The sequence below is a fragment of the Lepisma saccharinum genome, chromosome 21, assembly GCF_977018435.1.
Source record: "Lepisma saccharinum chromosome 21, izLepSacc3.1, whole genome shotgun sequence".
Taxonomy (NCBI): domain Eukaryota; kingdom Metazoa; phylum Arthropoda; class Insecta; order Zygentoma; family Lepismatidae; genus Lepisma; species Lepisma saccharinum.
The window spans coordinates 23,129,784-23,157,283 of record NC_139249.1 but is presented as its reverse complement, the minus strand read 5'-3'; the positions used below and the strand labels follow the sequence as shown (position 1 = coordinate 23,157,283).

The following is a 27,500-nucleotide window of genomic DNA, read 5'->3' as shown; positions in this document are numbered from 1 at the left end:
GACGGAGGAAACTGGATGTGAAGTACACCCGCAGGCAAACACTCTGCACTCTGCACTGTATGTACCTCCACCAGGTACCGAACTCGGGACCCCTTGAATTTTCTGTATTCATCACTCATCATCGTGGTAGCATTTAACGAGTAAAAAGTACGCTCTCGGTTATATCGATTCATTTCAACCCTGGTAACTTCACGCAGTCTTCTTTATCAAAAGTGAACCATTGTTTTCCCCAATGTGGGGACAATTACTAGCGTCCGATCGAATGCGGAAACATCGACTGGCGAGTGTATTTATAGAATGCACGCACACGCAAAGGTAAGGGAAGAGAGGAAGGCACTCTATGTGAGCAGCGCTCGAAGTTGGGGGGGAGGGGCGTGGGAAATTTAAGAAACTTTTCATCAAGCATCCCCCTCTCCGTGTTGTTCCATACAAGCATCCCCTCATCTATTCCCAAACTCGACAAAGCACCCCCCCAGCTGAGATTTTCCATTTCGAGCACTGCTTGTGAGGGAGTAGCCTAGATATAATTCTCATTACTCTGACAAGGGGTCCCGGGTTCGATTCCCGGTGGAGGAACATAGTGGTTCGGATCCCACTTTAAACTGTAGATCCAGTCCCGATTAACCTTACTGTGCATAAAGTTGTCTTAAAACAACAAATCAATCCAATCCAATCCAATCATTACTTTGACAATATACTACTTGCCTTCGATATATTTTCTTCTTCCCATTTAGCTCTTTGTTTTATATGTCCATTACCTTTTCTGTTCCCCTCTCTCAAGACTTGCCTCCTTCTTTCCTGACCAGAATTTTATTTCGGGGGGAGGGGGCTGATCCCTTGTCAGCAGCCGCCATCTGAAGGTGAAAAAGTATTGGGATAGAAGCTCTGATGATGCCGAGCCCTCCCCATGGTTAAGTGCTTGCTCCTGACCAATTTCTTTCTTTACTCAGATTACTCTTCTTTGTCGCTTCCAATACAATTTTCTCCCCTGATTTCTAAGCAGTTTTCCTTTTGTTGTTTTTTTGTGTTTGCTTTCCTACATTTCCTCTTTCTGTTTTGCTTACCTCTTTCCTCTTCCATTTCTAATTTATCTCTGTCTCTCTATGTCCCTGTCCAGTTCTCTGTACTTTTTTCATTCTCTTGTACTTGTTACAATGCAACACCGAGTCATCGACTTCATTGATTTGGTGCCATGATGCCAACACGTTTGCACAAAGTTCTGGAGCGGTTTAAAGTGAACCGGAACGCACCGGAATTCCGTTCCAGCAAATTAGTTTGGTACCGGAATTCGCTTCCTGCTCCGACTTTATTTATTTAATACGCTATACAAATGTTCATTTTTTACATTCATTTTTGCAAACAATAAATGAAGAGGAAAAGAGGAAGTTCTTGTACTAAATTTGTCTTTTGTCGGTGGGCGGTCCGGATTTTTTAAAAATAATATATTTTAGTAAATGGTATTGATTTAAGATGTAAATGCAGTAGACGGTCTAATTTCCTGAAATGACAGACGCAATCTTCTGTCTACTTACTTTGGATGGAATAATAATAGTAATAATAATAATACAATTGTTATTGAAATATGGATTTATTACTATTATTACTAATTATTATTATTATTATTACTATTATTACCAGTAGTAGTAGCAGTACTAGCAGCAGCAGTAGTCGTGGTTATTTGTGATTGGCGTTCCGGTTATCGACAGATACCAACCACTTGAAGCACTGACGTGTGGTATATGGACACGTGGTACGTGCTAACCAATCAATGAACATTGAAAAGAGACAGGCAGGTATTTGTTGAATCTTTTCAACTTGAACAACACAATTTCATTGTACCAGCCTGACATTGGGATGCACCTGCAATACACCTAGTGTCAAAAAGTATAGCGAAGGCTAGATAGTTAAATAATAGCCCGTGACGTAACAACCAGCCTAGCTCTTACCTACTGCAGCTTCAAATATTGGAAGTAGCCTACTTTCGCGAGCCAGGGAGACGTATCAGACACAGAGGATTCAAAGTTTGGTAAGTTCGAAATAGGGATAAGAATTAGTCTTGGTAACACTTCGATCTAGTGAAAACGGATTTCTTCATTTTTACAGAAGAAACTACTTATGGAAATCAGTTTCTATAGCATTATCGAAGTTCTTCAATGTATTTTCTTTCATCGTGTAATCTTTTTTAGCGCGAATTCATGTTTTTTTCCTAGAAAAATTAATTTTTAACTATGTTTGCCTAACCTAACGGAACCTAACCTAACCTTACCGTGAATGGTTTTTGGGGCTATGCGTGAATGGTGTTTGGGGCTATGCGTGAATGGTTTTTGGTGCTATCCGTGAATGGTTTGTGGGGCTATCCGTGAATGGTTTTTTGGGGCTATACGCTATTATTTTCGTGAGAAAAGCATAATTCCACCCTAAAGAATGTTCCGCAATGCAGAATACGGAAGTAGAAATGTTAAAAAGGACGAAATAAATGAGTTATAGGTGTTTTCACGAGATCGAAGTAGTACCTTAGTCTTAAATGTAAATAATAGTTGAAAGTTTCAATTCCACATTTACTCGTGTATACATGTAACCTCCTTTTTCTTTAAAATGCAGATTTTTGGAAAAATTATCAGGAAATGATTGATATGGTTTATTTTACTTCGCTTCTGTGCCACTTTTGGTTAATCGCGAAGATGAGGATGAGTAATGATACAATGAAATTGATGAAGGGACGGACACTGACAAACACCCATACCCAGGCCGGGATTCGAACCCGGGACCTCTGGCGTCGTAGCGCTCTGTGATAACCATTCCGCCACGAAGGCTGTCACATTCAACCAAGAGTTGATCCAGAAATTTCCACCTGGGACGGGGGTATAAGTTCATATTTCGGGTGTGCGGTGGCGTTTTTTTCATATGTAGTGGCGCAGGAACGGGGGGTACAGGGGTACATTGTACCCCTAAACTTTGGAAGGGGGTACTGTACCCCTTAAATCCGTAAATTCTATTGTACCCCCTGTACACCCCTTCGATAATTTGACAGATGCAAGATGCTACTGTCGAAAGAACATATTTGGGGTCCAATGAAAGGAAAAGTAGGTTTAAAACTTCTAAAGGATTTCTCTAATCATTTAAGACGAGGTTTATGGCATTGAACCCGCTTTCACATTCAGCTGTAGATACTGGTAAATTTTGGATTGGATTCAAAAGGTCTTTGAGTAAGATGGGAATGTTTGATTAATTGGTTTGGTTTATTTTACTTCTCATTTCTTCCACTTTGGCTAATCGCGAAGATAATGATGAGTGATGATGACATGAAATTGATGAATGGACACTCACAAATAACACCTATTCCCAGGCCGAGATTCGAACCCGGGACCTTTGACCTTTGCTAACTACTTCGCCACGGAGGCCGGCAAAATGGAAATATGTTTTGGATTTTTTTGTAGATGTGAAAATCTTTTAACTGTGACGCGCACATGCTTTTGCTTACTTTAACGTTCACTTTAAATTGACATGCCACCTTAAAACAGACGCATGTATCTGCATTTAATACCACTGCATACGAAAATAAACCTTGGCCGGCTATTCATATTGTCCACCAAGAATTGAAAAGAAAAAAAGAATTTTCGAGCGTATAGTTTTTCTTCCTTGCTCTGAGATCTGAAGGATTTCGGTTTTGTATTTGTAATGATAGTACTTTCAGTTCTTGAAGAGCGTCATTCTAATTATATTACAAATGCTTTGTCAAATGTTTTACAAATGCTCCAAAGTTTGACCTCTAACGAGTATTATATCGGGAACAATCTCAAACCAGAATATTTTCAATACAACGCCCTCTAGATATCTGAGAAAATACCGAATATATGTCTTCTAAAAGCTTGGATGTGGTACACTTCTCCCATAAATTGCTTAAATATATTTTTAAATGTAGCTATGGGACTTTAAAATTAAAATGAACTGAACTGAAGTGGAACTCTATAAGTATATATGTATGATATGTTCAATACTATGGTCTGTATATACAGTGGGTGAGAGATGATTATTCCTGGTTGGGATGGCTCAAGATAGAGGAGGGTGAATCCTCCTTACCCTTTTTAATTTCACACTGCATTAAAATTAATATTTGCATCTTTGTTCGCAATTTTCACATTTCGAACTCCTGATTTTCCGTTCCATTAAATTCAAGATTGGCGCAGAAGAAGGTTCAGAGCTTTATATGTTTCGGAATTGTTATCTGGTCTTAAAATCTGTTTTTTAAATAACCATAAATTCTAAGAAATAAAAATCATTTATGCAAATTTTGCATTAAAAAACGGAAATTCGTGTGAGCTGTTCTAAAATGGAATATTTCTCATGCCTTCACATTATACCTAGGTCCCTGTGGAGTATATTACTATATATATATATATATATATGAGAGGCTGAATTTTGTACCCCCCCCCCCAATGAAAAACGTTCCTGCACCACTGCTAAAGGGGTCCGAAAAAGGTACAAATTACTTTTGTATTTCTCATGTGCAACATTTACACAAATTTTCACAATAACTCGCTCGGGTGTGTTGTTTTTTTTACCAATTTAATCTTGTCTTGCAAAAAATAAACACTTTTTTCTTTCTATCTTATTGACTCTGTAACCTGCGATTTAAGCACACACACTTTTCCTCCCGACGAAGTGAGTGTGACCATGGCCATCTTTAAGAGTCAATATCAATTTTGGTAATCGCGCCCATGCCTTGCAGCTTGATTTTTAACTTTAAGCCGGCGAGACAGCGTTGCCAAATTTCAGGATTCCCGCCTTAATAGAGCTGGCCGTGGTGACACATTTAAATGCTTCTGTTATTTCAACTCTAGAGGCCCTAGACAATATTCAGTGTCGTAGCAGGTGTAAGGGGGCGAAGTGTAGGAGTGATTCTGGAATTTGGCGTATTGTCTCAGCCAGAGGGGCCTGGGTAATTATCATATGGACCCCCTCCGAAATGCAGAATTAACTTAGTTGCTCCACGTAGCATGTGGCCATCGATTATAAAATATCCCTCATCTCGTACCTTTATAGCTACACAGTTTGTCGTAAACGTGGTGTGTATATATAGTGTGTCAATTGTCTACAGCTATGAATCCAATAGAAACATTCAGTTGCTCAACAAGTCGATGCCATTTGCTGAATAATAAGCATCAAACTTGGTAATTCATGACCTTTTACCGCAAATTCTGTATTAGTTTTACACATTATAATTAAAATGTAACTCACACTAAATATTTTCAAGGGGACCCTCAAGCCTTTTCATATTCAAATAGAACTGAAATGAATTTACCACATTGTCTGCACCTTTTAAGTTTTACTTCAAATGGGGCCCAAAAACTCCCTTGAAGGTGGAGCCCAGGGGCAATTATTTCTTTCCCTTAAGCGTCATTATCCCCTCCTCTGCCACCCAGGGTATGCAGCATATGACTTAAATCTGACCATTATTTTGTCATTTTGTGAAGTTAATTTTTCTTACATATTACTCCCTCTGTCCCATAATTATAGTCCGGTATGCCAAAATGGTGACTTTTTATTTACGTTCTTTTGGTTACTTGATCGGCCAATTTGTACTGATCCTTGAGTAATAACGTTGTATGACTCATTCCCATGTTTAATTTTCTTCTTCTGTATACACCAATGTCACAGTTTGCCTATCGGACAATTATTATGGGACAACAAACAAAAGTGTACCGGACAATAATTATGGGACAGAGGGAGTAACATTTTGTGTACATTTCTGTCAAACCAGTTTTTCTTTTCCAGTCTACTTATGATTTTGTCATCTACAGTGCTCGAAGTGAAAATTCCTAGCTGCGAATTTGCTTGTCCGAGTTTGGGGATACAAGGAACTAGGAAGGATCCTTATGTGGATCAACCTGAGGACAATGTAGTAAATGAGGAAGATGCAAATTCGAGCACTGATGATCTGTTAAGGAAACAGTTCTGGTTTCATGAAAAAGTCTTCAAGAATATATGATTAATGGTTTATCGAAAAGAAATGGCAGCGTTAAGATTATGAATAATGATATTGAGGTCACTAATACCAAAATGAAACACAGTGTCTGTGGCAACCTTTTTTCTTTCTTTTTTTGTGGGCGAGAGGATGGGTGAGGCAGAGAACTGTGGTATGCCACTGATAATATTAGTACTTTTTTTGACAATTCATGTTCCGAACTTTCTACAGTTTCAGATGCAATGATAATTTATCCTCTGGATTTCCTGATCAAGTTCTAAGTTGCAGGAATGCGTTTAAATCTTAAATCACCCTGACATCTTCCGTAAGTGCTTTGGCAAAGTTTCTTCACATTGATAACTATACACTAGCTCGCAGTTATCCCAATATCTGCACCACCTTCTGTGTGTTTCCTCACGCTTCCATTAACCTTCGTCATTTCACTACATTTTTCCTTTTCTGTTTCAGTACCTTTTTGATCACTTAACATTTCACTGCATTTTTCACCATTTTCCACTTCACTTAAGTTCAATAGGATTGCACTTTCTTCTTTGGTTTGTGATACACTAATTTATCACCTTGCATATTGATTTTGACACCTTTTCTTTCCCAAATCGGTTTAGATGCATGCTGTGATTTTTGAAATGTAAACATTACTAAAGTTCTTTCACAAGTCTGATATTTTTGATTATCTCTTTTATGGCCACATTAACACATGATTTTGGTATGAGTTTTTTATTTCAGAATTTTTTCTTAATGTATTTATCACATAGTGGCCTTCATTATGCACTACATTGTTTGCACCTGCCATTAGTACTACACAGCTGTTGTTCTCGTGTTTTGAGGTTTTAGGCTACTTAGTATCTGTTCGATTTTTGTACCTGGCTTGACGATTACACACACTGAAACATCACCTTGCTAGCTCTTCACTTTGTCTGCCATCCCTCTGCCATGACTATCAGCATAGATGAGCACTTGTGGTTGACTAGCACTTGTATATTTGATTTTCGAGATGTTTGTGTTTGGTTCCTTTGACTTCACATTATTGGTTTTTGAATGAGTTTCTGGGGTGTATTCCTGCCATCTGGAAAATCTGTTTTTGCTCTCGAAATTTATATTATCCATGTTCTGTTGTTTTGAAATTTCTTTATTAATTTCCTGACCACTTGAGTTCACGAGGGTGAAGATTGTCTCCTCTCCATTTTTCAATAGTTTCTAGTCTGTTTTTTAGGGTTTCATTTTTTTTTACTCATTTATGTCAGTCTTAAGTAGGTTCATGCAGGAGGTTTGAAAGTTCCTCATCTTCGGCTATTTTTTCCTCCTTTTACACATTGCAGACAACCATTCATTGTTTTGATTATTTCTTCTTTGGTATCCAAGTTGCCACATTTAAAGTGTAACCATTCGTCGCATTAAGTAGCACAGAATTCCATTTTTTTACGGTTCTTTTACAGTTCACACATCTATCATGTTTTATTCATAATTTGTGAATCTTCACTTGTTGGTGCCATTTTGGTACAAATGTCTATGTGCTTTCTTTCTTTCCAGACCTGAATATGTATTCCTCATTACAAAGTCTTCGAGCAGAAGATAACACAAATTATGTAATCGAAGATGAAACCGATGACAGGCCTAGAAGTGCAACTGTTTATGAACTTATAACTCCCTTTATGAATCTTGATCTGCCGATTGATGCACTTCAGCATTGGTCTGCTCTGTTTCAGTTTCACGATTCTACATACATCTTAGTAGATGGTAAGTACGTCTGTGTGCAAAAGCACACCATTTTATTTAAACAAAAGTCATGTTGTTGAAATTACCATGAAATATAATTATACAGGTCATTAGCAAACACAGCACAACAGCTTATGAATAAGAATGAGTTATGAAGCAATTTTACATAGAATCTTTCCCACTTTGAATGAACCCAGTTGCAAAAATTATGAATGCAAAATCTTCTGTGTATCTTTCACTCAATACAATGCTCCCATTGCTTTTTACATTGGGAAAATTCAGTGTTTTACTAAATATGGACTGTCTGGTAGCCAATTTCGCAGTTCCATAGTTTGTATGTCCACATGGATGTAATAAGTGTCGCTGGTTCAGACACATTGAAAAGTATTTTGTGCAAGAGGCCTCCCCCCCACCTCCTCCCCGAACATTGGGCCAATGGTTTGGTACTTCTTCGTTAGACAAGCCACATTTTTGTACTGGTATTAAATGTTATTATGTGCAGTCACATAAAATATCTGTAATCACTAATGGGTCAATCCATATGAAGTCATACAACATGGTTGCTTGACCATTTTTAAAAAAGTTTATTTTTTGTGTGGTGTGAGCCTCATATGTTGACAGTTCAGAACCACTGTTATTTCATTTTTACTATCACCGATTTGAAGATGCCGGGCATTTTTTTTATCATGGCGAGCGTCATTTTCTCCATTCGTAAGCATCAGCGGCAACTTTTTTATCTCAGGTCTGGTAAGTCCTACGACAATGAGACAAAATCTGTGATGTTAAGCACATTATAAGCTACAATTGTATTTCTGTGTAATTTTCTAAATATTATTCCTTCATAATAAATTTTATTGTCAAAATTGTGTATTTTAATCGCTCAAAATGACATTTTCGGTTTTTTGGGGGTGAAGGCAGTTTGTTTGACACTTGAATTTTTTTGTGCAAGTACCTGTGTAACAATAGAGTATGTCAAAATTATTTGAAGCTTGAGACTTTAATATATATTTTTCTACATGGTCATAAACATGTACTTTTTGTTAAAAAATTACAAGTTTAGGGCCAAATATCTCTGGTGGGCAGTTGTTTAAAAATCTGAAATTTGTACATAACGCAGTACTCCATGATAAGTAACTTCAGTAAAAAAATTGAGTTTGAGATTCAACTGGTTTAAGAAATACAAAACTCGTGAAAAATTCAATATTTTGCATTAAATATGGTATGCCTAATTTCATCTCTTATTAATATTTTGTGTTCAAATTCTGCAAACTGTAATTTGGAATGTCAATCAACAACATTACAATCCTGAAATGGATCTACAATAAAGTATATATACGAGGGCGTGCTGAAATGTAAAGCTTCCTATGTTTTTATTTTCTTTGTTACCTTGTAAACGCTTTTGGAATTTGAGGAACCATACATTGCACTTATAAGACTTTCCCGCTTCTCCATTGAAGGTTTCAAACTTCTATCGCCAGGAGGTGCTGAACTATAGCGAGGAAAATGGCAGCATGTAACCATGCATTGTTGGTAAAGCACCTGAAGTAGCATGCAGTGATAGAGTTTCTAACAGCAGAAAATGTGCTACAAATTGACATTCATCTGAGACTGAGGGCATTTTATGGGGATGAATGTGTAGACATCAGTACTGTGTGATCTTGAGTTTAAAATGCTCTTAAAGTAAACCCCAGCTGAAGATATCTCAGCTATGTGAGAGAATGGACTGAAAGGCCACAAACTGCAACTGATGGATGTCATCGGAATCGTGTTCAGCTTGGGTTTTCTTTACAAGCATGCACAGCCCAAGATCCCACAGTACTGATGTGTACAGTGGTGGAAAAAAGTTCTTCCCCATAAGACTTTAATGGCAGTAAATAATGCCGGAAAGGTAGGCAACACACATTGCACCTTTAGGTGATCGGGTGATTCAGTCTGTCTCAAGGAGCAACTCGTCTTTCATGCCTATAGCCTATGTCCAACAGACACAGGAAATGTAGAAAATCACGTGACTTGTCAGGTGGAATGTTGTTCGTCATAAAATCGCCTTTTCTCAAGCCAGGTCGCAGAACCGACAAGAGTTATAGCCTATGTCCGAAAATCATTCCCCTAAAACCGTCGAACGAAACGCTAAAATAATTCTTGCCTTAATTTTATAAGGCTACTATACTATATGTGCCGCAGTAGCTCGGTCGTTAGGGAGTTTGATTACCATGCGAGAGATCTGAGTTCGATCCCCGACTGGGGAGAATTGGAATTTTGTCCACCTATTCAAGTGGCTCCGGCGCCCACCCAGCGTCGTATAAAATGGGTACCTGTAGGAAGCTTGGGGGGGGGGAGGAGGTAAAGGCGGCCAGGGGCGTGGTGCTGATCACATTATTACCACCTTCGGCCGTAACAAGAAAGTGTGGGACCCTAACTCCGCACCCCATACACGCCTTCATGGCTTGGTTCAAAGCACAAGGTAGCACTTTGCTTTTTCATTTACTATACGTCCCGATTTTATCGGAACAGAACTTTCTAATTTCTACGTGGACATTCTTCCAAGTTCCGTAGGGATGTGAATAGGCTCCAGTTTTTCTTGACACAATTCATCCATGTTATATTTCATTATAAAAACCACGGCCGATATCCTGTGTGTGTGTGTGTGTGTGTGTGTGTGTGTGGAGGGGGGGCGCTAAAATTCAAACATGTGAGGTGATACTTTTCTCAATACTCCATTCTCAGATTCTACGTATCAGAAATAAATCTTAATTCCACACACTGAAAATGTATCACTTCCTACATCTTAGCACGCAAATATCTAGCAGCAGGTAGGCAAACTGTAGGTGCATTCGCGATTAGTCTTACTGTGCATAAAGTGGACTTAGACACCATATCAACCAACCAACACAATCCCGTTATTGTCCAGATTATTGAAATAAGAAGCTTCGTCGCGAATAACATAAGCAGGAAGACAATGTGAAATTACCGAACAGAAACAGAACCTAAAACCTAGAACGGCTAGATTGGATTAAATCGACGATTCAGCACGCGTTCTGAAATGAAGAAGAATACGAAAGTTGAAAGACCTCGATACACACACACACTTTTCCTCCCCTCAATGGTAAGATATCTTTCTTTCAGAGAAGGCTTAACGTAGGCCTTCAAGGCCACGACGAGAAAGCGTTTTACATGCAATGGCGGAACCGAAACACAGGTCTAGTTTGATATGAAAGCTGTGTTCCTCCTTATTTCGTACGTCATTGATAACATGAACACGGGCCTCGCCTGCTCACCCTAGTTTCGTAGAGCAGACGCCTGTTCGCCACCCTTTGGTTCAGTGACCTTCGCTCGTAGTTAGCAAGAGTGAATGACTCACCAGATACCTGTTGCCTGTGAGCTTATACAAGAATAGATATTTCGTAGCGTCTGTAAGAATTGTTTCATCTTCAGTTATTATCAGTTAACGTTCGAATTGTTTCCTAATTGTTACGTTATTTATAAATTAGTTCTCGAGAGTGAGCTTTCTATCTATTTGCACGGGGGGGGGGGTATACAGCCTGCATGTATTATTTTTTCCTGAAACAAGAAGAAATTCAAAGACAAAAAAAAAGAGTCGTAGAAGAGTAGTTAACAAAAAAAAAAGAAGAAAACGAAAATGTAAATGTTTAAATAAATTATTGTATAGATCGAGTGAATAATATTTTCTCACGGGGCCTCCTCGATGGCGTAATGATAACGTCGTCACCTTATAATCAAGGGATCCTGGGTTCGATACACGGTGGATGCACGTAGTAGTTCGTATGCCATTTTAAACTGAAGGTCCAGTCCAGATTAGCTTATCTGTGCAGAAAAAATAAAAAAGAAATTGTCACAGTGTAAGAAAATTTAATGTTCAACCACATACAAAAGGGAATAATTTATTCCATGTTGGAGTTCACATTTATAGCCAACACAATTATGGATCGCAACGTATTTTCTAAGATCCATTTTAATTATACGTGCATGATAAAATAACAGAAGTTGAGGAAAGAGAAAGTCAAGTGAAACACAGATGTCTTCTCCAGAATTTCAAATCTCGTTACGTAAGGTTCTGGGTTGAAGTCCCGGGCAGGCATGACTTTCTTGTTCTTGCCGTTTTATCTGCTTTATTTCATCATAAATCGTCGTTATGGTTTACCTACAGGGGAAGAATAATGACAATTGCCAATACAAAGCCAATAACGAACAGAACAACACAGTAGCGTACGCAGGATTTCATCAAGGGGGTGTTATATATAAAACTTGTTCGAAATTCACATTACCATTGTTTTATGATACTTTAATTAAATAATAATTCTCATAATTAAATAATAATACTTATAATTAATTAATTGAATTACTACTAATAATACTACTAATACCACTACTACTATTAAGTAGTAGAGATCTACATAAATATAGTATTTATGAAAGCAATAAAACGAAATTAATTTCTAGTAATTCGATTTTTAACAAATTCTAGAGCATTTTTTCTTTCTTACGAAATAATTGTCTACTCAACGAGATGAGACATTTTAAGTGTGAAGAAAATCCATAAAAACAAGAAAATATATTAAAATAAATTGAAATAATCAAAGTACGGAACTCATCCAAGAAGCTGCGGGGGTCTGGTCAGTAGGGCATCTGACAACCATGCGGGAGATCCGGATTCGATTCCCGGAATTGGTTGGAATTTTTCCGGCTTTGTCGCCGCATAAATATCCCCGATAATTCAAATTTGGATTGTCTCACTGCTGTTACCAACATAACATTTTACAATAGTTAAGCTTATTGTCGTTCGAATTCAGAAATTCAAACGTGCCGCGGGAAGGCGGACTGGTGACTGAGTTATTCTTGTCGGCCTAGCCATTGTCTATACATTAGCCAAGTTCAACGAACCAAGAACTTTCTTTAGTTAATGCTCATTGTTCACACACAAAAATACATGATCATTGAACATTGTTGCAGCCGAGATACAAAACAACTTTTTTGCTCTTTAAAATCATAGTTGCCCTTATATATTATTTTCAAGAATTCGTGTTTATTTTCAAGGCATTCACTCTTAAAGACGCGTGTTTGGAATGCTGTGCTTTTCTCCGTGCCGCATGGGAATAATAATTCAAATTATTATTATATTATTAGTAGTAGTAGTAGTAGTACTGCCGCAGGTCCTTGACAGTGATAAATTGGTCATTTTTATTTTTTCCACAGCATTTTTCATAATATTTCAAAAGCTCAAGGGGGGTTTAAACCCCGTAACCCACCGTTGCGTACGCCACTGGCACTCAATTAGGCAGATGTCAAGAAAGAAACAAGACTTTACAGTGTCTCCGTCTCTCGGTTTCTCGAATTGAAAATTGGTCTCCCGTTCTCGGTCTCGGCTAGTTAAATATAGAAATCGAAAAAAGTATGTGAAGATACATATATTTCATATATCCCGGTTTTATAGGAGATTTCGTGAGAGATGAAATAAGTACTCTTCGATCATGTTTATTTTTATTAGTTTTGTTACGTAACATCACTTTTCTTCCTAGTCGCGGACGAGTGACCATTACATGAAATTAATGACGAAATACTCAAACACCTGGGACAAGGACGGTACTCAAATCCGGGAACTTTGGTGACGAGATCGAAGGTTGACCACTTAATGAGCTTGCTCACCGAGTCTGCTTAATGTTGCTTGTGTCAGGTAATTCGAAATAACTGTCAATATCCCACATTCATTATCATTTGTTTCATAATTTATCTTATTGATGTTATTAACCTGAAGTCGAAGAAATAGTTGAAAGGCAATAATGGAAGATGGAATGTCTCTGATGTTACTTCGTGTCGAATAATATGACGTGATATTATGATATGAATATATTAATAATATAATATGTCCAGTCATTCCATTGATTGATCCCAATTACGCACACAAAATATGGTATAATGTCCACTCCTAACCAACCTCCGTGGCGGAGTGGTTAGCACAGCGCGCTACGACAGCATGGGTCCCTGGTTCGAATCTCGGCTTTGCCATGGGTGTTCTTGGTGAGTGTCCGTTAGTCAATGTCATCATATCATCACTCATTACTCATCTTCATGGTTGCTATTTGCAAAAAGTGAAAGAATAGCAACACTAAATAACAAAAATCCAATCAGATTGAACATCTTCACCGATTTAATTCTATACCGTACCAAATTCCCAGTTTATTACTGCATCTTGCTTCATTTTACAGCATCTCAATTGTTTTCCGATTCGAAAAAAACTGGAATGTTGATCAGTTGATTGTGCATTGTTTCGTTGTTTCGATTGTTTAATTAACGTCGCATTGATTAGTTTTAGACCAATCGTGACAGAGGGAATCGAGAGCACAAAGGAAGGGGAAAAGACAAGTTAGAGACCACGCCTCTCTTTAAAGGTAGCATTCCGTGAATACGACTGAAGTGACTGCAGAATATTGTGGATAAAATTTGTTTCGCTTTTTTCTTTTATTTCTGTTTCAGTTATTTTACTTCGCTTTTCTTCTACCACTCGTGTTAAATGTGTCTGTGAGTAAACTAGTGAAATGGACGATGGGACAAAAAAATCTATGCCTCTCCCACGGTTCGAAACTGTGACCACAAAATATTGTCTTATTTTTAAAATTTACGTTAAATATGGTTTCACTCGTGTCTTTCTCAAGGCGTTCCATTACCTCTCCGATGGCGTAGTGGTAACGTCTTCGACATGCAATCAAAGGCTTCCGAATTCAATACCAGATAGAGAAACAATTAGCGTGTGGCAGATCTTGTTAAGAAAACAGTTGCTAAAATGTTCTTCTTGAGGCCACGTAGCACCCAGCTGTTGTTTGTTGTTGCTGGGGCATGAGTCATGTGACTCATGCTATCAATGCTCAATCCTTCCCGAGAACTCAGATCCACCAGACAAACTTAAGCGAATAATTTGTTATTTGGGTTGCATAAACAACAGGCTTTAAGACGTTACGAAATTCTAGGTCCCGTGGCCCAGGTAATTCTTTCTCCGACTGTACACATTCATCCCCATAAATGTCTTCAGTCTCAAGATGAATGTCACTTTGTAGCACATTTTCTGCTGTTATAAACTCGATCACTGCATGCTACTTCAGGCGCTTCACCAACATTGCATGGTTACATGCTGCCATTTTCCTCGCAATAGTTCAGCACCCCCTGGCGATAGAAGTTTGAAACCTTCAATGGAGAAACGGAAAGGTCTTATAAGTGCAATGTATGGTTGCTCAAAATCCAAAATGCGTTTACAAGGTAACAAAGAAAATAAAAACATAGGAAGCTTTACATTTCAGCACGCCCTCGTATATATACTTTATTGTAGATCCATTTCAGGATTGTAATGTTGTTGATTGACATTCCAAATTACAGTTTGCAGAATTTGAACACAAAATATTATTAAGAAATTAAATTAGGCATACCATATTTAATGCAAAATATTAAAGTTTTCACGAGTTTTGTATTTCTTAAACCAATTGAATCTCAACCTGAAAATTTTTACTGAAGTTACTTATCATGGAGTACTGTATTGTGTACAAATTTCAGATTTTTAAACAACTGCCCACCAGAGATATTTAGCCCTAAACTTGGATTTTTTTAACAAAAAGTACATGTTTATGATCATGTAGAAAAAAATATATTAAAGTCTCAAGCTTCAAATAATTTTGACATACTCTATTGGTACACAGGTACGTGCACAAAAAATTCAAGTGTCAAACAAACTGCCTTCACCCCCAAAAAAATGTCCGAAAATGTCATTTTGAGCGATTAAAATACACAATTTTGACATTAAAATTTATTATGAAGGAATAATATTTAGAAAATTACACAGAAATATAATTGTAGCCTATAATGTGCTTAGCATCACAGATTTTGTCTCATTGTCGTAGGACTTACCAGACCTGAGATAAAAAAGTTGCCGCTGATGCTTACGAATGGAGAAAATGACGCTCGCCATGATAAAAAAAATGCCCGGCATCTTCAAATCGGTGATAGTAAAAATAAAATAACAGTGGTTCTGAACTGTCAACATATGAGACTCACACCACACAAAAAATAAACTTTTTTAAAAATGGTCAAGCAACCATGTTGTATGACTTCATATGGATTGACCCTAATCAGTCTTTCACTAACAGTGCTCAATCCTTTATATTTCCAGGAAATGAAAGTAATGGGAAACTAACTCCACGCCTTAAGCATCTCTCTGGGCCAGAAGGAGAAGAAATGCTTTCACGATACAGAAATAAAAAAATTGGCAAGTTAGAAATTTCAAAATTGCAATTGCAACGATCTGTTACAGAAAATAAGCTCAATAATACAAGTTATAACTTAATTTGGAATAACTGTCAGGATTTTCTAAAACATCTTGAGGTGCAGTGTCAATGTAACCCAGATAGGTACCGATCACCTTCAACAGACTTTGTGCGGTGTCAATGTAATCCAGATGGGTTCCTACCATTGAAAACACCATGCAGCTGCAACATCTCAGAGAAAATGTCAACACGTTGGACAGCAGGTGATATAGTGAGAGTAGTCTTACTTGGTGGTTGCTTTTTTCTCCTTATTCTGTATATTTCATACCACCATTAGGATATATGAGGCCCTGTGCAAACTATGCTTGCAAGGCCCTTCTATTTTGAAAAAGTGAAAATATACACACTTTCGTAAAATTCTACATTAAAACAAACATGATAATTAGTATTGCATTATAATTAACCCCCACTCTTCAATCATCAACATGCAGCATGTAAGACATCAAGAACAACCTTTCTTAATAACTTCTTGTCACTTCACCACCTTGTTTCAGTGGTACTGGTTGTCATAAAACATAATATTTTCTCCTCTGTGTGTGCACTACAGAATCATAATGGTTACTGACTTTCTGTCTGTCACATGGTGTACATAGATGTTAGTACTCAATGGAAATGTGATAATGCTAGTAGAGAAACAAACAGGATGAAATTCTTGAGATTTACCCTTTCTCTCAAATCATGCATTTAATACCTTTGCATTAAAGACTCGTTAAGAGAGATTCATATTGTGATGGTGATCCTTTCCTGTCTGTCCATAGGGTACTAAAGATTTTGTCAAATGCTAGTGACAACCATGGGCATAACATGGTTTCTAACTTTGCAGGGCAAAATCAATCTTAAGACTTAACTTTGGAGGGGCAGAATTAAACTTGGGACTTAACTTTCCAGGACAGAATTAAACTTGGTGGCAGAATCAAACTTGAGACTTCGGGAGGCAGGATGACAGGTCAGTGTCAATTACCTGTCAGGAGATTCCACACTCAGGAATTCCTGAAATGAAATGTTCTAAGAAAAGGACTGGTGCCTTCATGTTGTTTTGTGTATGGACCCTGTCTGGGAGTGTATATATAAGATGATGTTTTGTAACTTTCATTTATTTGTTGTGAAGTTTCATCTGAAGAAGACCCTGTAAGAGGGTGGAAACATTACGTTTTTATGTATATTTTTATACTATAAAAGTTTGCCTTGGTGGGCCTTTTAATGTTTTATTAACATGGAAACAAGGCTTAACAGTGGTACCATAAGAAATTCAACTGTGTTCCGGTGGAAATTTTCTTGATACAGCCGACTTCCAGTCCGCATTTGAAACTTTGTTTCCTATTTTCTACAGTACGGAAGATGATTATAAATAGAGCTCTATCGCAAATATAAGGTTCCGTTCTTTTCCTTTTTATTGATTGATTGATTGATTTGTTGTTTTAAGTCCACTTTATGCACAGAAAGGCTAATCGAGACTGGACCTACAGTTTAAAGTGAGATCGGAACCACTATGTGCCTCCACTGGGTATCGAACCTGGGACCCCTTGATTACAATGCGATGACGCTACCGCTGTGCCATCGAGGAGGCCCTTTTTCTTTTTATTATGTGATCATGTTTGCACAAGAAATGAAAGTGAATTAAAGATTCAATGATATTATATAAATATTTTGGAAGTACGAGGCTTTGTGTGGCGATACCTCTAATCATGGATGACTGAAAGGGTGGGGGGGGGGGGGCAATGGGGGACCATGCCTCCCTTCCTGAAAAATAACACCTGGTGGGCCTATACTTTTTCACTGAAAGTTCGTAGAAGCAAAGACTTGGTGTGCCAATACAATTGGTAGAATAAGTTCAGTAAAGATCCATTGTAATGTTTCACATTTTAATATTCTTGTGCTTTAAGTTTTACTTTGAACTTACAGGTGTACGTGTGCGAGTATGTGGAAAACAGCAGCGACATACTGCTTTGACTAGATATAAGCTCAATTCCCACAACCAAACACATTTACTCATACAATACTTGCCTCACATAAAAAGTGGTTATTTAGTTTTTAATTTTTTTGTATGTTAGAAAGTATACTTCTGTTTGCCAGAATATATAGTATAAATTATAGAAATGTATTTGGCTTACATTGCTTATTTTGAAGATTCTCATGGAAAGATTGGAAACTATGATTTACTTTGTAAACAGAAGACTTTTGCATAAGAATAAAAAATAGCAAGCCACTTCTTGTAATTAGAATGTATTTCATTTTCTGATATTTGCACAATGTACAGTAACGGACACTTCTTACTTGTAACAAACCCATTGACTTTCAATGAAATCATTACTCCCCAGAAGGGTCCATGACTGTACAACGGGGCCTCCCTCATAGCATAGTGGTAACACACTCGCCTTGTAATCAAGGGATCCCAGGTTCTATCCCTGGGTTCGGATCACACTTTAAAACTAGGCCCAGTCTTGATTAGCTTATCTCAGCACAAAGAGGAATTAAAACAGGCTTTTTTGGCACAATATATAGCACTGATTTTAAAATTATTATATTAATTTATTATTTGAAATAAGGCTAGTCTATAGTATACACAAACTATATTATCATAGTAGCACAATTAGTACTTTTCTTCAGAAAGTAAGTAATCCTAACAAATCTTACAGCATACATACACATATAACTTAAAATATACAAAGGAAATAAAAGGAAAATGTAGACAGGTAATTTTCAAAGTAGTTAATCAGGCAGGAAACAATAAGGTAAGAAAGGTATGGTAACAATAATATTTAGACTTTTCCTTTTAAAATAATATGCAGAATATTTTATATTATCCCACACTACATATTGTAATCACAAACATAAAGCCATAGATTAGAAGGGTTCAACAATTCGGTTTTAAGTAAGGCACCTGTACCCAATATGGCCTATGTGATTACATCAAGATAACACTAGTTATTCAAATGCGGGAACATTTCTGGACGTTTACTGAAAATTGGAGCCAATTCCAAATAATAACATGGGTGCAAGGGAGATTTTATTAAAAAGTTACGTTTAGGCCATATTTTGTTCTTTCACATGAAACTATGCAACACAAATTGTAAAGAAAGCACAACTATGTTATTTTTATAGGTAGATAAATATATTCACACACTTACATTTTATTTACATAATGACATATGAGTTTTGCACAAAGAAATAACATTGTTTACAAACCAATACACAAGGGAGTGACATGTCACAATGTGTTACTAGAAGTCCATCGATTACACGTCTGTCTGGGCAAATGAAAGGTCCTCTATCATCCTTAGCGAGTTTCACTACACACACTACGTGAACATAAGAGTAACAAATCTCACATTTGCTCATGTTATTCATGATATATTCCTATGTAGGCCATATTGAGTACACCTTACATAGTGTTATTTCTTCCTTCGTTGTAAACAGTACTTTAAAGTAAAAACTAAGTACATGGTTGTAAAGTACAAATTATGAGCTATCATATGTACTAGAGATATCAGATATCAGATATCAACACCTATTACTTGGAAGATGTAGTAACTAGCAAGTAATAACTTACCTATGCAATATTAGATCATGTAGAACACAATCACGAGAACCAGCTATTTGGCTTCCTTGTCCTCAAGTTACTGCATTATAGGTACAGCCAACAGGTTCAATCATGTCATTCAGTCTAAATGGCATCCTAATGTCATTTGTTGAATTAACCATGTAACTACTCGGGAACAGCAAACAGGCCATATTGTGTACTAGGCCATATTGGGTTCAGGTACCTTAACTTTCAGAAAGTTTCATGGGAATTGTACACAAAACATTTGTATCAAAATCATGAATACAGTGCTTCTAACCATGTTATACTACTCTTTCTTATGTTGGACTTCACACTGGTGTAGTACTACTTACCAGAATTTTGTAATTCAGAAAGTGCTTATTACCATATTTATATGTGGCATGATTTAAATAATGCATGTCTGACCAAAGGATATGTTTAGTGACTCAAAATGTAAGTTGCATTTCATATTGGTCCATGCAACTGTAAAAGTCACATTGTCTGCATATCACTATTAAGTGTGTATGCCAATATTAATATTTTTATACTTTCTTTAGAAAGACTGGTTTTTGTAAAGCAATTTTTATGGCAAGAAGAGACTACAGTAACTACTGTTTTGACAGTGAAATTAACTTTGCTACAATAAAAAGTGTAATTTTCAAGTCATGGCATTTTATATAATAGCACAAAGATTTATGTGGTTACATTCCTTATGTTGTATAAAATTTAGTCAATTTATATAAAATTACCAAACTTGTAAAGGTAATTAAATTTTGATTGACATACCAAGGATGATTGTGACAATACTTTGTACTAGAATTATTATATGTTAATACAGACTTAAGTGTCTAATTTGAAAATAAATGTCTTTGTCTGCAACTGCCCTTTAATTTATATTTTGTACTCTATACTTCATAGAAAACAATACATCATTACATGCAGAATAATAAAAAAGAATCAGATGTGCATTCGCTCTGTACATTACCATCCCCTCCTCTACCAAATACCTAGATATGTTTTGAATAAATCTTTAATGGTATGTGTTCTGTTATGTTTTACTTGTATCAAGGATGTTCTGTTATTTTTTACTTGTATCAAGGATGTGCTTGCTCACAGGAAGTTAATCTGAAATGGTAAGTCATGCATATGCAATGAAAGGGATGATTTGCTTCAGAGTTGGGAAATTGTTCATTCTCAACAGATGGGTCTAGCTTTCTTGCCAGGCCCTGACAATAGTTGATAGCAGTAAAATAAGTTTCTCCATTTTTCTCATGTGTGGCTTCTAATGTGGCTTGTGTTTTGGAGAGGTGTATAGCATGTGAGAGCCTCAGCTACTGGACAGGTCACAGGTGGCAGATAGGGAAACCTCCCTCAGATATGAGAGGAAGCTGCAAATAAGGAGAAACCTAAATAAGCAGTACCAGACAGAGGCAGAAAGGCTATCAGGGTGTGGACGGTGTCCAGTGGCATGGACATACTCAGCAAATACCACAGATACCAAACGACAGTCTTGTGTCATGGCGAATAAACACTGCTATAAAAGTGTTTGCCCCCACTGCCTTGTGGGCTGGAAGGGATCCAGAAAGGCTATGAGAGTTGTAATCCCGACTGAAAAACAAGGGTGTACCTGAGAACCCACAGGTGGCAGCCCCAGCACACAGGTGTAGGCTGTGATAGGCCCCATTAGCTGACAGCCGAAAACATAAGAAATTCGAGAAAAGAAAGAAGCAAGCAGGACTGGAACTTGGAGACGATGCGGGCTATGAATAGGAACATTGAATATTGAAACACTGACACGAATGACTGAAGATTGTGGATCTAATGGAGAGAAGAGGAATCGACAGAATGGAAATGGAAAGGAAGAGGAGAAATGAAATTGAGGGAAGACTATAAACTGTACTGGGCAGGTATTAAAGAGGGAAGGAGAAGTGGGGTTGGATTTGTAGTCAGAAGTGGAATAAGTGAGGAAGTAGAAAGGGTAAATGACAGAATAATAGAACTAAAAATGAATGTAAGAGGGAAAGTAATAGAAATAATTCAAGTGTATGCCCCACAAACAGGATGTACAAAGGAGGAGAAAGAAGAAGACTTAGAAGAACATGTAGGAAAGGAATGGAAAATTGCGATGAGTGATTTAATGTACAAGTGGGAAGAGATAGGAGAGGGTATACAGAAATACTTGGAGCAGATGGATGGGGACAGAGGAATGAGGAGTGAAGGAGGCTACTGGTCTTTTGTAAGAGAAACGGACTGTTAGTAGGTAATAGATGGTTAAAGAAGAAATATGACAGCCATAAAATTACAAGATGCAGTTGGAATAATGAACAGAAGTCTGTAATAGATTATACCTAGGTATATTGGTAAACAAGGAAGTAAATAAGATAATAAACAACATTAAAGTAATACCCATTAAGAACTTAAGACAGTGACCACATAGGAGATATTAGGAGATGGAAAATAAAATATAGAAGGGAGGAACAAGAGAGAAGGATAAGATGGAAAATAAAATATAGAAGGGGAGGAACAAGAGAGAAGGATAAGAGTGTGGAAATTGAAGGATAAGATGATAAATAGAAATATCAAGACATATTGTGAACTAAAGTGCCAAGAAGTAGAAACAGAATGGATAAGATTTAGATTATATTAAGGAGAAGAGAAAGAGTGGACAGCTGTAAGCTAAGGGATGAAAGGGGAAATATTGTAGAAGAGGATGAAGAAATAAGGAGAATGTGGAGAAATCATTTCCAGAAAATGCTGAATGTGAAAAGAGATAATGAACATGAAGAAGTGAAGGAAAAAAATGAATCTCACATGGAAAGAAGTGGAGGAAGCACTGAAGAGAATGAAGAGAGGTAGAGTAGATAAAGGAAGTAACAGAGCTTAACATGAGAGAGGAACAGTATGGCGTTAGAAGAGGCAGATCAACAGTAGACCTGATATTCACCATACGGCAATTAGAGGAAAGGCACTACGAGTATGGAAGTGATTTGATTATGGCATTCCTAGATATAGAAAATGCATTTGATAACATGGAATGAACAAAGATTTGGAAGGCTCTAAGAGAGAAAGGAGTTGAGGAAGAGATAGGGTGTTGAGTGCAGAGCACATACAAGGTCAACCAGAGCTGTGTGAAGACACCAGTTGGAAGAACACAGTGGTTCAGTATCAGTAATGGACTAAAACAGGGAACTGCTCTTTCCCTACTGCTCTTCATAATTACAATGGATGCAATTAACGAAGAAGTGGGGAAGAAGATAGGAGAGGAAGAGATGAAGGCCATGTTGTTTGCTGATGATTTACTAATATGGGGAAACGGGGAAGTAGTAGTACAGAGACAGCTAGATAGTTGGAATGAGACAATTAGAAGAGCAGGAATGAAATTCAGTGCAGTAAAGAGCGAGGCACTAATAACAACAAGAAACAGAGCCAGAAATGAACCAAGAATAAAGATGGACATGGAAGAGTTGAGGGTAGTGGAGAGCTTAAAATATCTAGGAAGCATAATTGAGAGAAGTGGAAGAATAGATGAGACGTAAACAGAAGAGGACAAATGGGTAGTAGACTATATCAAAGCGTTCAAAGATTAATATGGAACAGGGATGTACCTATGAAATCCAAGAAGGTCATATAATTACATACGGAGCAGAGACTTGAACAATGATAGAGAGAGACAAAAGAAAGATAAAAGAAGTGGAGATGAAATTTTTAAGGAGTATATTGGGGAAGACTAGAAGGAATAGAATAAGGGATGAGGAGATCTGACAGACAGTGGGAGTGTTGAAGCTTCAGGACAGGATAGATCAAGCACAGATGAGATGGTTCAGACACATGAAGAGGATGGATGCAGAAAGACTACCAGTAAGATCTTAAAATGCACAAGGAGTGAGAATAAGGCCAAGGGGGAGACCAAGATGTTGGTGGAAAGAGCGGATAGCAGAGAGTGTTAGGAGAAGAGGACAAGATTGGAATGCCTTGGAAAGAGAGGAGTGATGGAAAGCCAGGAAAAAATAGAGAGGCTTGACTTCTATGCCGACCCAGCCAGAGGCAGGAAATGGTGAAGGATGATGATGATGATATAGATGTGTACTTTGATATTTTCTCTAGTGCCTGCTTCAAGTAGAATAGAACAGAATTTATTTAAAATAGGAGCTTTTGCAGCTGTAGATACCGCATGAAGAAGAAATGATAGTGACAATTTCCATATTCTCTCTTCCACTCATTGTCTCCTTATCCTCTTCACTTAATTCCATGTCTACAACTACTGTCATTCACTTTCAATGCAATTTCACTGTTTTCTTTTCCTAGCTAGTCGAGTTTTTTAAAGATTATAATAGACGATATTTCACTCACTTTCATTATCCCCTTTCAGCTTCTTTGCTCTTTGTCCAGACATAATGTATAAAATTTCCAAAAATCCTTATGTTTATATCTCCCTGCATTGGTCACTCCAGTTTTCATTATCTTCCCAATGATAGATTAATTTTTGTTTTACCCCTCTGGTTTGCTTGCATTGGAGAATGTGTTTTTTCATCTCTTCCTTACTGCATAGCAGACATTTGGCACTGCCATACTATCATTTGAGTTTAACTTGTGCCCACCCACCAGTCTGAACCAGGCCAACCTTCTTTCTCATTCTCAGACCGCATCCACTACTAATGCTGATGTTAAAGATATTTTTACCATGTTTTGCCAGAATTTTCTGTTTCTTAATGTATCCCAGTCTGCTACCTATGAACCCTGTGAGCCCCAATTGTCTCCTCTATTCTTTCTTCCCAAATCCGTCCAAGCCCTACTCTATACAATTCCTTCGTTATGCATGGTTATGACTAGGGAACGGAACTTTATGTGCTAAAAAACACAGAAATATTTATTTTTTATGTGTCATAAATGTTGAAAATATGTGATAAAAACAGGAAAATATGTGACAAAAATAAAAACATTTGGTAACAAAAACAAACTATAACATGCATTTTAAACACCTGAAATTAGTTTCTAAATGATTACCTCTTAGCGAGCAATTTTTTGGAAGAGTTGCAGTGGATCACCATAGTTTTTTCCAAATTCTCCATTGTAAATCTGTGACGATTATCTCTAAAAAGCATCTTATATTGTGAGAAAGATCGCTCCACGTCACAAGAAACAATTCTTGCATATTTGAATCACGAAATGTCACTAACGCTTAAGTTTTCCAAAGCTTCCTCTTCCTCTACTTCACTTTCCAAAACACATGCAATTTGGCACAAAGTTTGAAAACCTTGTTTTTTCCCAAAATATTCTGTACATTTAGACACTTAGATCCAGTGAGTTCTTGCAGTTTCGATTCTACTATACGGACTTTAACAATGGAAGCTGCCAAAGTGTTCGCGGACGATTCAAGCTTTCATATGGAATTAGAGAGAATGGACAGGTTTGTTGAGATGTATGCCAATTCGACTTTTACGGAGGGCTCCATCAACAGTTCTTGCAGAATTCTTCTTTGTCGAGATCATTTACAACAGATACAATTTTTTCAAACTTCTGGGCATAACATCTGCATCCAACCAAGTGCCCCATCGTGTAACTACAGGTGTAGGGGGAAGGGGAACGTCAGGACATTTTTGTTTAAAATTGTCTATTCTTCTAGCCAACTTGATAAAAACGTTCTTGCCATTTGAAATCAGTTTATCGACATTGGGATAAAGAGCTCTTATCTTTTCACATATTCTATGCAACGCATGGGCCACACATTTAACGTGCACCATTTTGGGGTAGCTAACGGCAAGGCCTACTGCAGCTATTTTCATGTAAGCTGCAGCATCTGTCACGAGGAGAAGAACATTGTCAAATGTTATGCCTTCCGGCCACAATAGCTGCATTGCTTCATTAAAAAGCCTTGCTATCATTACTTGTAGCCAGCCCCAGCTACTACTTACAGCTATTTTCTCCCAATAGGATCGTAGGCGAGGTGCCAGAAGTCTGCCAGCGAGGGTGTTCAAAGACAAAACAAACCTAGCACTCTCGATATGAAAGAGGTGCAGAGTAGCCTATAAACATTTTTCCTTCGAGGATTTCGAGGTGGATGAAGTCAATGAGCGATTTTATGTATTTAAAATGAAAATTCGCAAAATATGTATTTACATACGGAAAACTGGAAAATATGTGTTTATATGCAAAATAAAATTTGCTGTGTTGACATATAAGGCTATAATCAGAATTTTGGCAAAAATGAGGGTCTGTATCTTATCGCAGAAAAAACATTTAATTACCTAAAGTTCCTTTCCCTAGTTATGACAGTGATGAGCAAGGCATACACAAAGAAATAAATGTAAAGCAACATATGCATTGGAAAAAATAGAGAAAAACAAAATACAAGGTACCAAATATATCAATTGAAAGTATGGGGGGAGTGTACGAGGCTACCCATTTTGCTATACATGGTCTCTCATTATGCCCACTTCTCTGTGATGGTACATTAAGTTTCTTTAAGCTCACCCCCCCCCCCAACTCCATAGTCATCAGCTTTGCATAGTATTTAAAGCTTCTCATTTTAACTTCCACCCCCTGTCTGAATTTGGCCATTTCTGTAAGTGCCCTTTTTCAGTATCATAATGAATTAGTTGCTATCAGGGATGGCGACAGGGATGGGCACAGGTGGGCAAGCAACCACCCAAAAATTCCTGTGCCCACCCGATTGCCCACCCAATCAAATTCAATAAGTACATATACTTGGAGATACCTATATGAATGATTCGATAAATAAGTGTATTCTGGTGTTCATAACATGTATATTTTACTTGTGAATATTATCTATGCTAGAAATGTTCACATATTATCAACCCATAAAAAGACAATTTTGTCATTAGGAAGTGAAAGTAATTACTAGAGCTATTGAAGCAAAAACTGTGATCAAATGAATACTTCAATGATTAAAAGCAGCTAAGCTGCTCGTCAAGTCAACCTTGCAGCAGGTTTTATGTATCAATCCACGCGAGAACTGAGCTCAGAATCTTCCGTGCCAGTCTTTCCTCAACCGCCGAGCTGCTTACATCGCAGACACTGAGAAAATCCACAGTATTGCCAACCGCACAACACATCAAAACCCGCATGCATGTCAAGTGGAATGTATTTTTGCTTCTCTTTGTCTCCTGAAACATAAAATTTTAAAAGTACTTTCTGCGCATAGATTATTTAATAAATGTGTCATTACTTAATATAAATGCGAAATATCTTCGAAACATGAGAGCGTGTGTGTATATTTCGAGCACGCAAAAATAAAAATGAACAAAGATAAAAGTAAACAACGATAGGCCCTCTTGAATTTAATGACAATTTTTTTTTTTTTGGTTTAGAAAGAAATACATTTATGAAAAACGTGGTTGCTTCGTCCGCAATACATCCGTTCCTGTAAGACACACGCAATTCAAGTTATACCACCAAAAAAACATGATTTGTTATTGGTGATATATACAATCAGGTGCATTGTCTGTCGCTATTACTCTGGTTTCAATTTATGAATCACTTCACTAAACCAGGATTCAAATCTTGGTCTGTCCATTTCTTGCGGATAATCACCCTTCCCTTTCTTTGCGCGGAACAGTAAATATGCACCTTCAACAAAGCTTTCATTGCCGCCAGTGGGTGAAACAATAAGCCTCCCCCTTCCCCTCATCGTTGGTTTCTTCAGCCCTGGCGTGGTTTTGCATGCTGGTATCCTTCCATGTTTTATTCCCCCTTCCCCCACCCACCGAGTTGAAGGACGTCTCGTCCAAATAATAAACATGTTTCTTCTCACTGCGATATCTTTTAATACCGCGGAGATTCTTTTGTCGTCAAAAAACAAACAATCGTTTCCTCTTGCTAAACTCAAACAGCAAATCATTCAACACCCGTGATACAATTCGTGCGCACATTGACGGCAAATCACCTCACGCCCTGTTTTACTTTGATCTTGTTGCCG

At 37.5% G+C, this 27,500-nt stretch overlaps 1 long non-coding RNA gene across 1 annotated transcript; it reads left to right on the top strand.

Annotated features, from left to right (window-relative positions):
- The first annotated feature begins 1,854 nt into the window (after window positions 1-1,854).
- LOC146004226 (uncharacterized) lies at window positions 1,855-16,313 on the top strand. The gene is made up of 3 exons (XR_014443902.1): window positions 1,855-2,026; window positions 7,514-7,720; window positions 15,870-16,313. It is a non-coding gene; the product is annotated as an uncharacterized LOC146004226 (long non-coding RNA).
- Window positions 16,314-27,500: the final 11,187 nt, after the last annotated feature.